We start from the raw sequence: 10,129 nt of genomic DNA, 5'->3' as shown, positions 1-10,129 counted from the left end.
TATTTGCTCACATGTTGTCTATGACGCTGCGTCTAAGAGAAGAGATTGGAGTTTAAATACACACCTTAAGCCATTGCCTCTGGCTGTTACAAAGTCTGCAGATGTGATCTTGGATCCTGGAATAACTCGATAGTCTTTGCATGGCTGGCTGAGGTCTCTGGAGAGGTCTCTCTCACTAAAGACTGTCTTTTCCACGCTGAAGGCCATTCCCGGTTAGGGGAACGCTCTGCGGCACCTGCAGACATGCCTTGTTCTCTGCGTGAAGCTGGCGCACATTCAGATGAGGCCCGGCTACGGCAGCGGCTGCTGACAGGCTCCAATGGAACTCAGCAGCAGTGGGGTCTTGGGATGAGTGTCTGCTCCCTGCAGGCCAGTCCTGTGCTCTGAGCGTTGAGACTCACTGCCAGTTGCCATCAGAACGGTGCCTGGTGGAGCATGAAGATCAGGAGGCTCAGCTGCAGGCCGCCTGGCCCACTGGGGGGTGTAGTTCGAGGGTGGTGGGCCCCAGCTCAGGCCGTTGCCGGCTTGCCTAACCTCCCAGGGAGGTCTCTGCTCCCTGGGGTGACACACCCAGCCTGTCCCCCTGCTGGAGGTGCAGGGCATTGAGGTACCAGCTAGATCTCTGCTCAGAAGGGACCAGTGGTGGCCGAGTGCAACCGGGCTCTTGCCAGTAACAGGGAATCGGACAGGGTGACCGGGCTGAGCTGGAGCACCTGCAGGAGAACTGCTCCTGGGGAATCGCTGAGCCAACCACAGCTGAAGAGATGCATGCGCAGTGCGCCAGGGGAAGGGGCGGTGCGGGGCCTGCCCTCTGGCTGTGCGCAACCGGCCAGGGAGGAGATGGGGTGGGTGCATGAGGTCTGGGAGGGACGCTGAGGCCGTGATGCCTGACCGGCTGCAGGACAGCTTCCTGCTGCAGGGCATGGGCCAGGCCCTCGCACAGGCTGCTTCCAGCAGCGTCTGCACCCGCACAGAAAGGATCCCTCACTGCACGGTCCTGCTTACTGGTTCTTTTTGCTGTTTCTCTTTCTGTGAACCTTGACCTTGCTCAGACCAAAGGTACTTCCGGCCCCTGCTAGGGGCAGGTGGGCTGGGGGTGTTCCTGGGCGCAGAGCTCTGCCTCAGCTCCTCCTGGCCCTTTCCCACCACCTGCAATTCTTCCCAGAAAGCCTCCCGGGCAGTTTGCAGACTGCATCAAGCGGGGCTTGCTCTACATTACGGAGCTTGGTGCTCTGGTTCCATTACCCCTGCCCCACAGCCCTGGCTCATGTACCACTCCATCATCTGTGTCCTGGGCATCCCGCCACCATTGTGGCAAAGTGGGTCCCCGCTAAACACCTGCGGACAAGGTCAGGGATGTCCCTGGGCCCTGGCTGGAGCAGTGTTGTGTCCACCACGCCCTTGACTCTCACCAGGGGCTGTGTCAAGGCCACACGCGGGCAGCTGGGCCGGCTCTTCCTCATGGCTGGGCTGTGCAGCCCCAGAGCTGGCCGCCAGGCCGCTCCAGTTACAGAGCGCTCGGTCCTATTAAGTTGACACATGGAACCAGTCACATCGGGTAATTAGTGTCATGGTGGTGGCAGTAGCCTTTGTCCACTTCTACGGGGTCCCCCACCTTCAGGTCGCCCACTAAGGCCTGGAGGGGGGGCTGCACTGGTGACTCACATATCTGCGCCTCCTTTCTGAAGCTGGAAGGGAAACTCCCCAAGTGCCTTAACAGTAACTTCTTACCTGAGGTGAGAGGAAGCGTCTGAGGGGTCTGTTTCTAGAAGAACCTCTTAGAGAACCCGGGGCCCGCCAGGCTCCTGCCCAGCTTCCCGCTGCGGCCTGTGGAGAAACTGCCCATGTCCCCTGCTGCCCCTCCTCAGCCGGCAACGCCATCCCCTGGGCACAGAGGCCTTCGAGGCTCATGTTGGGATTTTACTCTCCTCCAGCCGTTTCTGGGGAAAATAATGGGCTGGGCCTTTTTGGACATTCTGTTTCTGGAGCAAAATGTCCCTCTTACCCCCGTCCTTCCTGGATGACCCGGCTTAGAACAGGACACCCATTCGTGGCAGTTTTCAGAGATGATTGTAAACTGGTCTGTTTCTGGGGCTGGATCTGCTGATGGCAGGAAGCACGGAGTCCCCAGCTCCGAGGCAGCCGGCTAGTCATGGAGGTGTGTCCGGGCCTCAGATACCTTGAGTTTTCATATTTGTCCTTGGGAGAGTGATGTAAGGTTACAATGGGGAAAGATATTCAATCTTCAATACTAGGTTTTAAAAAGAAATCTGCTGTGTTGATATGTACCTAGAGGCAAAGATTATGGTGAAACTGAAAGGAAATACAGAGACAATTAGCATTCAAAGAAGAAAAAGAACAATGCCTGTGACTTGTCAATGTCAGCGTGACACGGCGAAAGACGATGCTAGCCTCAGAGTTCGGCCTAGGGTCAGCACCTCGGAGCCGAAGGTCCCGCACAGAGAGCCCGCCTGGCCCCACATAGTGGGGCCCATCACCAAAGGGCTGTGCCTTGCTCAGGGAGAGCAAGCCCTAGGCCCTGGCCTCTCTCTCAGTGAGGCTCTGCCCTGATATCACTCCCTGGCCTTTCTCTCCGAAAGTCCTAGCCAGGCACAGGGCCCCAGCACCCTTGGCCCTGGGGCCTCTCTTAGAACATTCGAGAACGTGAAGAAGCTACCCTAGAGGACAACCCCCATAGGGACCCCGGCTCCCTAGTGGACTGGAGGGGCCAGATTTCCAGTCTCTGGCTGAGGTCCACGTGGGCAGCACTTGGGGCTTGCGTCCCCTCCTTAGGCCTAAGCAGTCCTAGCCTTGAGGGGCAGATCGTGAGGGTAAGGGGCTGTCCTCACGCTGAGGGTGGCCTGTGACTTATCCACAAAGGGCTCTCTGGGTTTCAGAAAAGTAGTGCTTAACCATGGGCCACTGTTACCAGGCAACCTGGCTGTCCACTGTGACCTGGGTGAGAGGTCACTCACGGAGCCTAAAGAGGCCACACACAGGAGACCACATGAAGGTGAAATGGTTCACGCATGACGGGATCTCGGAGGATCAGAGCCGTGAGATAAGAGCTGGCCCTCCTGCCAGACAACCAATCCCTCTTTCAGCCTAGACTTGTGGGCGCATGGAAGGCTCCCTATGACCTGCTGACAGAGGAAGCAAAGTCGTGGCCTGGCTTACCGGTGACTCTGCATGATGTCAATATCCAACAGGAAACTGGACGGCTGCGCTACAAAGGACCATTCGGGATGTTTGTGAAGGACAGTGGGTAATGAACCCATCACGATGGGCAGAGATTGGGCAGTTCACCTCCTCATTCACCTTGAAGATCTCCTACCTGCAGACTTTTTCCATGGCGGTCACCTGAGGGGAAAAAGCATGAGTGAGGATACGATGGCAATCGAGTTCCAATACAAGGATGCTATCCTGTGAGTGTTGAGCACAAACTGGAGTGTGCTATGTTGCATTGTGAAGTTGTACAAGTTAATATAATGTCATTAACTACATGATCCCCCAATATTTAATAATGGGATAATTTTAAAAGAATCTTTGTCAGTCTTCCTCTTGTTTTTGAAAGTAAGAGACATTCCTCTGTTTTCGAATAATGCCAGCATAGTTTTGTTTACTTGCCTCTGTTCATTAAGGATCATGGAAAACCTCTGTTAAGACTGAGCAGTAGCAGGTGTGCTTAGGGGGTCAGCCATCAGAAGTTATTGAGGAAGATGGCTAGGAAAATAAAAGACAATCATTAAGAGAAAACAAACACCAAGTTCTATTCCAGAGTCCATTCAAGACAATCTCTAAATATTGGGCTACAGCATCACTAAACAGGAGTGAGGATCGCTGTGGCAATCCAATGTGTTTTTAGTTTGTAGTTTCCATGTCTCTGGTGATGACATAGATGTTCTGAAAAATTTCTGAGTGGTCCGCAACAGCAGACATGGTTGTTTTCCTTGATTTATATCCAAGACACCAGATTCAGCTTGAAAATGTTCAGGACATGAGAAGATTTATTTTCTCAATGGTTCCAAGCCAAAGGTGTGAGAAAACTGGGAAGGTTCATGGTAGAGTTATAACCTACATGGCTATAACCTAATTGGAATAATTCAGAATTGTTCATGGACTGGGAAAATGTGCAAGAGGAAACACACAAGGACGACAATGGGAGTGAGCTCTCCTGCAGCAGCTGCCACCTCGACTAGACACAAATCGCAGCAGGACACTAAAGGTAAGGGGCAGAGTGCGACCCTTGAGGAAGTGTGCTACCCTTTACAAGAGCCATGTGAATTCTGTGATTTACAGAAGCAGGGAAACATGGATTATGTACAGAAATAATTAATGGTGGGGGGACAATGTTCAAAGAAATATACATTGTGATGAAAGGGAATTTAATAGTTTGGGGCGACAAGACAGAGACTGTGCATTTATATCTGCAGCTTGGGTCATTATCAAAGTCGTATAAAGTTTATTGAGATGGTGGGCTGAAAAAGACATCCAAAGATGGACCAAAAATTGTAACATGGAAATGCCCACTGATTCCTGCTCTAATATAGAAGAAGGAATGCTTTGGTTGGCCCATTGGCTGATAGCCCCTTTTCAAAAAGTTTTATCCGAGTAACTATCTCTTTGGGGGAAACAATGAACTAGATAATTCAGCGACCACAGGAAAATGGTTATGAACAGAAATTGGTCTCAGAATCCAAAATAATACTATAGCCCTCACTAAGACTAGGAGCTTTTGAGGGTCAGGTGACCAGTGAATTTTTGCTCAGGTCCATTTTGAAATAGGTCCAAATTTGATCTCACCCATTCTGTGGTTGCTCCTGGTTGTAAAATGCATAACTGAAATACCTATAGCAGCGGAATTATCCCACACACTCATCACCGATGAGTCAAGGCAACTGTGGAGAGAAAGTCTAAACCAATCCATAAGAACTGCCTGTAACTGTGCAAGTATTAAGTTAGAAGCTGTACCATCTGCCTGATGAATATGAGATTTGTGCCAGCATGAAGGATTTGAAAGATTCAGGAGTGCGAATTTGGGCACATTCTCATTACGCTTTTGGTTTGTTTTGAGAGAAAGAAGGAGGAAGAGAAGGAGGAGGAGATTGGACAGGAACCAGAAAGAGAGGAGGAAAAGATGGAGAGAGTAGAGGAGGAAAGAAAGTTTAGAAGAAATAGAAAGAATAAGAAAAGGATGAGAAGCAAGAGGAGGAGGAGTAGGAGATGGAGAAGAGAGAGAGGAGAAGACACAACTTGGAAAGTGGCAGTGTACTCACCGATTCTTTAACCACAGGAGACCCTATGCTGCTGCTGTACCATATGGTTACTTTGCTTGAGCAACTTCCAAGTCCACATCACCTTGTTCCATATGCACGTACAGTGCAGGCAAATGCCTCCTCCTCGTGTTCCCATAGTTCAATCCAATTTGCCTTCTCTCAGGTGGCAAGGCCCCCACACACCTTCATTATCTTCCCTCAGGGATGAGTCATCTCTACAGGCTGAAAGTCCTCACTGCCCTTTTCCTTCCACAGGAAATACTTCTTGCTGGTCAGTTACAATGATGACGTTATCCAGAATGGGCCAAGTGAGTGGGACAATACTACTCTAGAGTTGATACACTTTTAGAGTCAGTAGCTGAGGAAGAAATCTGACTGAAATTCAGAATTCTTAGTGAAATATGTTTGTGTCCAGTGCTCTTCTGTGGGGCAGGCAGGTGTCTGAGGTAAATAATGATTGCTGGCATCTGGCCCCTGCTACCAAGATGGAGAACCAGCGCCCAGGGAGCCTCTGGATTTTAGAGGCAGATTACTCCTCAGTTGGGTATATGACTCCATGGAGTGACCTGAAAGCTTGCTTCTTTTGAATTCAACCCGGAAAAAGACAGGCACTGTCACAGGTGCAGGCTGCTGCGTGTCCCCCTCCATGCACCGCAGCAGACGTGATGCTCCTACCAGTGTCCCCGACAGATGGGGATTGTGGTTGGGACCTTGGGAAGGCTGGTGTGTGAGTCACAGTGCAGGTGCTCAGGATTCCCCACCCATGAGCATATCCTTGTTTACTTACCTTTGGTTCACTCAGGATGAGATGAAGCCTGTGTTCCGGCTTGTCAGCAGCAGGTGTGCTGCAGGGTGTTAGCCACCAGACAGTTAATGAGGACTGGTGTCTATGAAAAGAAGAAAACTAAGAGTTACAAAGCCAATTTCTAACTACAGAGTCCGCCAAACAAGGCAGTTTATGAATACTGGGTGACAGCATCACTAGATGGAGGAGTGAGGACCGCTGTGCCAATCCAATGGCTCTCCTGGCTTCCATTGTGAATGTCTGTGTTGATGATATAGACCATCTGACAAATTTCTGAGTTGTCCACAGCAGCACACATGCATTGTTTACATGACTTATAGCTAAGACTCAGATTCAGCACAAAGAGCTTCAGGACATGAGTATATATTTGGGTCAATGATTCCAAGCCAGAAGCGAGAAAAATTAGAAAGGTTCATGGTAGAAAGCTGGCAAATCTGATCATCAGGGTTCCCTGGGTTGCTGAGAGCTGGGGAAGAAGTAACTAGGGGCCAAGCTGCATAGGTGTCCTGGCTCCCCACGGACCAGTGGGCGGCAATGGCTCCAGCCTCTGGCTGAGTCCATCAGGGCATCGCTGGTGGCTTCCATCCCCATTAGTCAAAAGTTGTCCTAGCCAGTGCTCGCTTCGGCAGCACATATACTAAAATTGGAACGATACAGAGAAGATTAACATGGCCCCTGAACAAGGATGACATGCAAATTCGTGAAGCGTTCCATATTTAAAAAAAAAAAGTTGTCCTAGCCAGAGGGGCAAACATTCTGGGTGAGGGGCAGTCATCACCATGGGGATGGACAGAGATTTGTCCCACAGGATTTCCTGGGTTACAAAGAACAAATCTTAAACATGGGCCACCAAGTTACCGTGCAACCTGAGCTGTCCATTATGACTCGGGTGTGATGTCACTCACAGAGTCATTAAGGGCCCTGCACGGAAGACTACATCAATGAGTGTGGGCCATACCTGATCCTACCTGGCCTGATCAAAGTAGTTATATGAGGTGACGCCTTGGACCCTACGGTCAAACAAGGAGTCCCTGTCTCTACCTAGACCTGTTCACTCATCAAAAGCTCCCTGTGGCCTGTTGACATTGAAGCTGTCACGGCCTGTCCTCCTGATGGATTTGTATGATGTTGATAAGCAATGTTATTTCCTTCTGGAATAATATGAGTACATTTCTCCGTACTTACCTTTTCCTCACTAATATCAGCGTGAGCTTCTGTTAGGACTGGGCAGTAGCAGGTACGCTGTAGGGCCTTAGGCATCAGTTCATGAGGAATTGTATCTATAAAAAGAAAAGAAAATCATTCATTCAGTGTTAAAAAACAAGTTCTAATCCAGATTCTGCTCAAGACGGTAAATATTGGGCTACGGCATGTAACACTAAGTAGAGGAGTGGGGGCTGTGGTGGCAATCCAGTGGGGTTTCTGAGTTCTCTTTCCATGCCTGGGGTGATGACACAGACATTCTGAAAGTTTTCTGAGTGCTCCAGAACAGTGGACATGGATGGTTTACTTGATTTGTATCCAAGAGATCTAATTCAGCATGAAGAGATCAATTTTGTCACAGGTTTCAAGCCAGATATGAGAAAAACTGGAGGAAGGTAGAATAATTCAGAATTTGCCAGGGAACAGAAAATTGTCAAGAGGAAGCACACCAGAGTAACAAAGACAGTGAGCTCTTCTGCGACAGTTGCTACCTTGATTAGACTCAAATCCCAGCAGGACCCTAAAGGTGAGGGGAGAGTTTGACCTCTGAGGTGGTGTGCTACTCTATGTGACATGTAAATGCCCACTCTCCCTTGTTTTAAATTATGAAGAAGCAGTTCAAAAGTTTATGGTGGTGGTAATGTTGGAGTTGATTGGTAATGTGAGTCCTATTGCCCACTCTGGGAGTGCCCACATGGCATACCTTTCACCAATGCATGGGGAACTATATCGATGACTGGAAACAGCATATTTGAAGAGCTGCATGAAGACTCTTCTATGAAAACCAGACCTTGGGAACTGCACCCTCTCAATGGGAAAGTCCAAATGTGACGAGAGACATTGAATCCCAGAGGCAGGGGCACTGGGCCTTTTCCAGTCACTGAACTCTCGGTGGATCTGATCAGCCTGAAATACAGCAAATCCAAGCAGGATCTAGTGAGTCTGACTGGCCCTGACGTACAGTGTTGGCTAATGAGTCATCTGTTCCTAGCGGTGCGAAGAGGAAGCTCCCGGCATTGTTGCTCCATCTAGTGAAGCAGAAATGTCCCCGTGAATCCCAGGGCCCAGCAGCCTAGGCCCTGTGCCTAATTCTCTGAGATTCAAAGGAAGCCTTATTGCCTAATACAGGTCAATTATATGAAAATCAAACTTTATTGTTCACAGAAAATATCTATTCTAATAGAGCCACAGCTACTTATTTCCATAGAGTCAAGACTGTTATCTAATAATGAGGAGAGGCTTGGAGTTTCTGCAGAAACCGTAAGCCATTGAGTGTCTGGCTGTTACAGAAACAGCTCGCTGACCTCTGACCTAGGATTCCCTTTATAATCATTAAACAGTTGGTTAAGAATTTTAGAGAGGTCTTTTTCCCTAAAGACAAAAATTTCCATGCTTATTATTCACTAATGGCCCAGTGCACAAATTCATGCACATGGAAAGGAAATGAAGTAGAAGGAATATTTTAATATTGCAATTTGCCGTGTGAACCAAATTCATGATCAACAACGACAGATGGAAACACGTGTGTGATTGGTGCCAGTTAGAGTTGTATATGTATCGCACATGTGTGAGTCAACTTAGCCTTTTATATATAGACTAGAGGCCCGGTGCACAAAAATTTGTGCACTCGGGGGGGGGGGGACCCCAGCCCGGCCAGTGCCCTCTCGCAGTCTGGGACCCCTCGGGAGATAACGACCTGCTGGCTTAGGCCTGCTCCCAGGAGGCAGAGGGCAGGCCCAATCCCTAGGTGCAGCCCCTGGTCAGGCTCAGAGCAGGGCTGATTGGGGAGTTGGGGCCCCGCCCCGTCATGCACAGAGCAGGGCGGATCAGGGGGTTGGGGCGCTGCACCCTGTCACACTCAGGGCAGGGCCAATAGGGAGGTTATGGCTCTACCCTGTCACACACAGAGCAAGGCCCGTGGAGGGGGGTTGGGGCGCCACCCTCTATCACCCACAGAGCAGGGCCTATCAGGGGGTTGGGGCGCCGCCACTGTCACACTCGGGGCAGGGCCGATGGAGAGGTTATGGCTCTACCCTGTCACACACAGAGCAGGGCTGATCAGGAAGTTGGGACGCCGCACCCTGTCACACACAGAGCCGCAGGGCAATCAGGGGATTGGGGAGCTCCCCCCTATCAGGCACAGAGCAGGGCTGATAGGGAGGTTGTGGCCCCGCCCCCTGTCACTCACAGAGCCGCAGGGCGATCAGGGGGTTTGGGCGCTGCCCCCTGTCACGCTGATCCCGGTGCCGGGAGCCTCGCTGCTCCGCTGATCCTGGTGCCGGGAGGCATATTCCCCTTTTACTATATAGGATAGAGGCCTGGTGCACGGGTGGGGGCCGGCTGGTTTGCCCTGAAGGTTGTCCTGGATCAGGGTGGGGGTCCCCACTGGGGTGCCTGGCCAGTCTGGGTGAGGGGCTGATGGCTGTTTTCCGGGAGCTAGTGACTGAAGCTTCCAACAGCTCCTTGTTTTCTTTTTTTTTTTTTTTATTCTGGGCCAGCTTTAGCTCTGAGGCCTCGCTGCTGAAAACATCGATACAATGTTGCTAAAGCCCGGCTGACTGAAAGCCGGTTTCTGGTGTTTTGTTTATCTTCTTATTTGCAACATAGTACATAGTTTCTTAGAGATGTAGCTCAGAGGCCGGTTAGTGAGGCCGGAACGTTGGAGTCCGCAGCAAGCAAGCCTCATGCTTGCTTCCAGCTGCCTGGCTGACGGCCGCCATCTTGGCTGACAGTTAATTTGCATATATTCACTGATTAGCCAATGAAAAGGGTAGCGGTCGTACCCCAATTACCATGTTTCTCTTTTATTAGTGTAGACTAGGGGCCCAGTGCATGAAGATTCGTG

General features: G+C 50.4%; 1 long non-coding RNA gene and 1 other non-coding gene across 3 annotated transcripts; one reads left to right on the top strand and one right to left on the bottom strand.

The window, feature by feature from the left end:
* Window positions 1-338: 338 nt before the first annotated feature.
* On the bottom strand, window positions 339-6,093 carry LOC138997866 (uncharacterized). Of its 2 annotated transcripts, none has more exons than XR_011469033.1 (4): window positions 6,064-6,093; window positions 3,178-3,360; window positions 2,006-2,313; window positions 339-425 (listed from the first exon to the last, which is right to left on the bottom strand). It is a non-coding gene; the product is annotated as an uncharacterized lncRNA (long non-coding RNA). The 2 variants fall into 2 exon arrangements; XR_011469032.1 differs by lacking the exon at window positions 6,064-6,093 and adding an exon at window positions 3,628-3,677.
* Window positions 6,094-6,694: 601 nt separating this feature from the next.
* On the top strand, window positions 6,695-6,801 carry LOC138998205 (U6 spliceosomal RNA). The gene has a single exon (XR_011469078.1). It is a non-coding gene; the product is annotated as a U6 spliceosomal RNA (small nuclear RNA).
* The last annotated feature ends 3,328 nt before the right edge of the window (window positions 6,802-10,129 follow it).

The sequence above is a fragment of the Myotis yumanensis genome, unplaced genomic scaffold, assembly GCF_028538775.1.
Source record: "Myotis yumanensis isolate MYYU_CA2020_CCGP unplaced genomic scaffold, mMyoYum1.0.hap1 SCAF_19, whole genome shotgun sequence".
Lineage (NCBI taxonomy): Eukaryota > Metazoa > Chordata > Mammalia > Chiroptera > Vespertilionidae > Myotis > Myotis yumanensis.
This window is presented reverse-complemented; position numbering and strand designations above follow the sequence as displayed.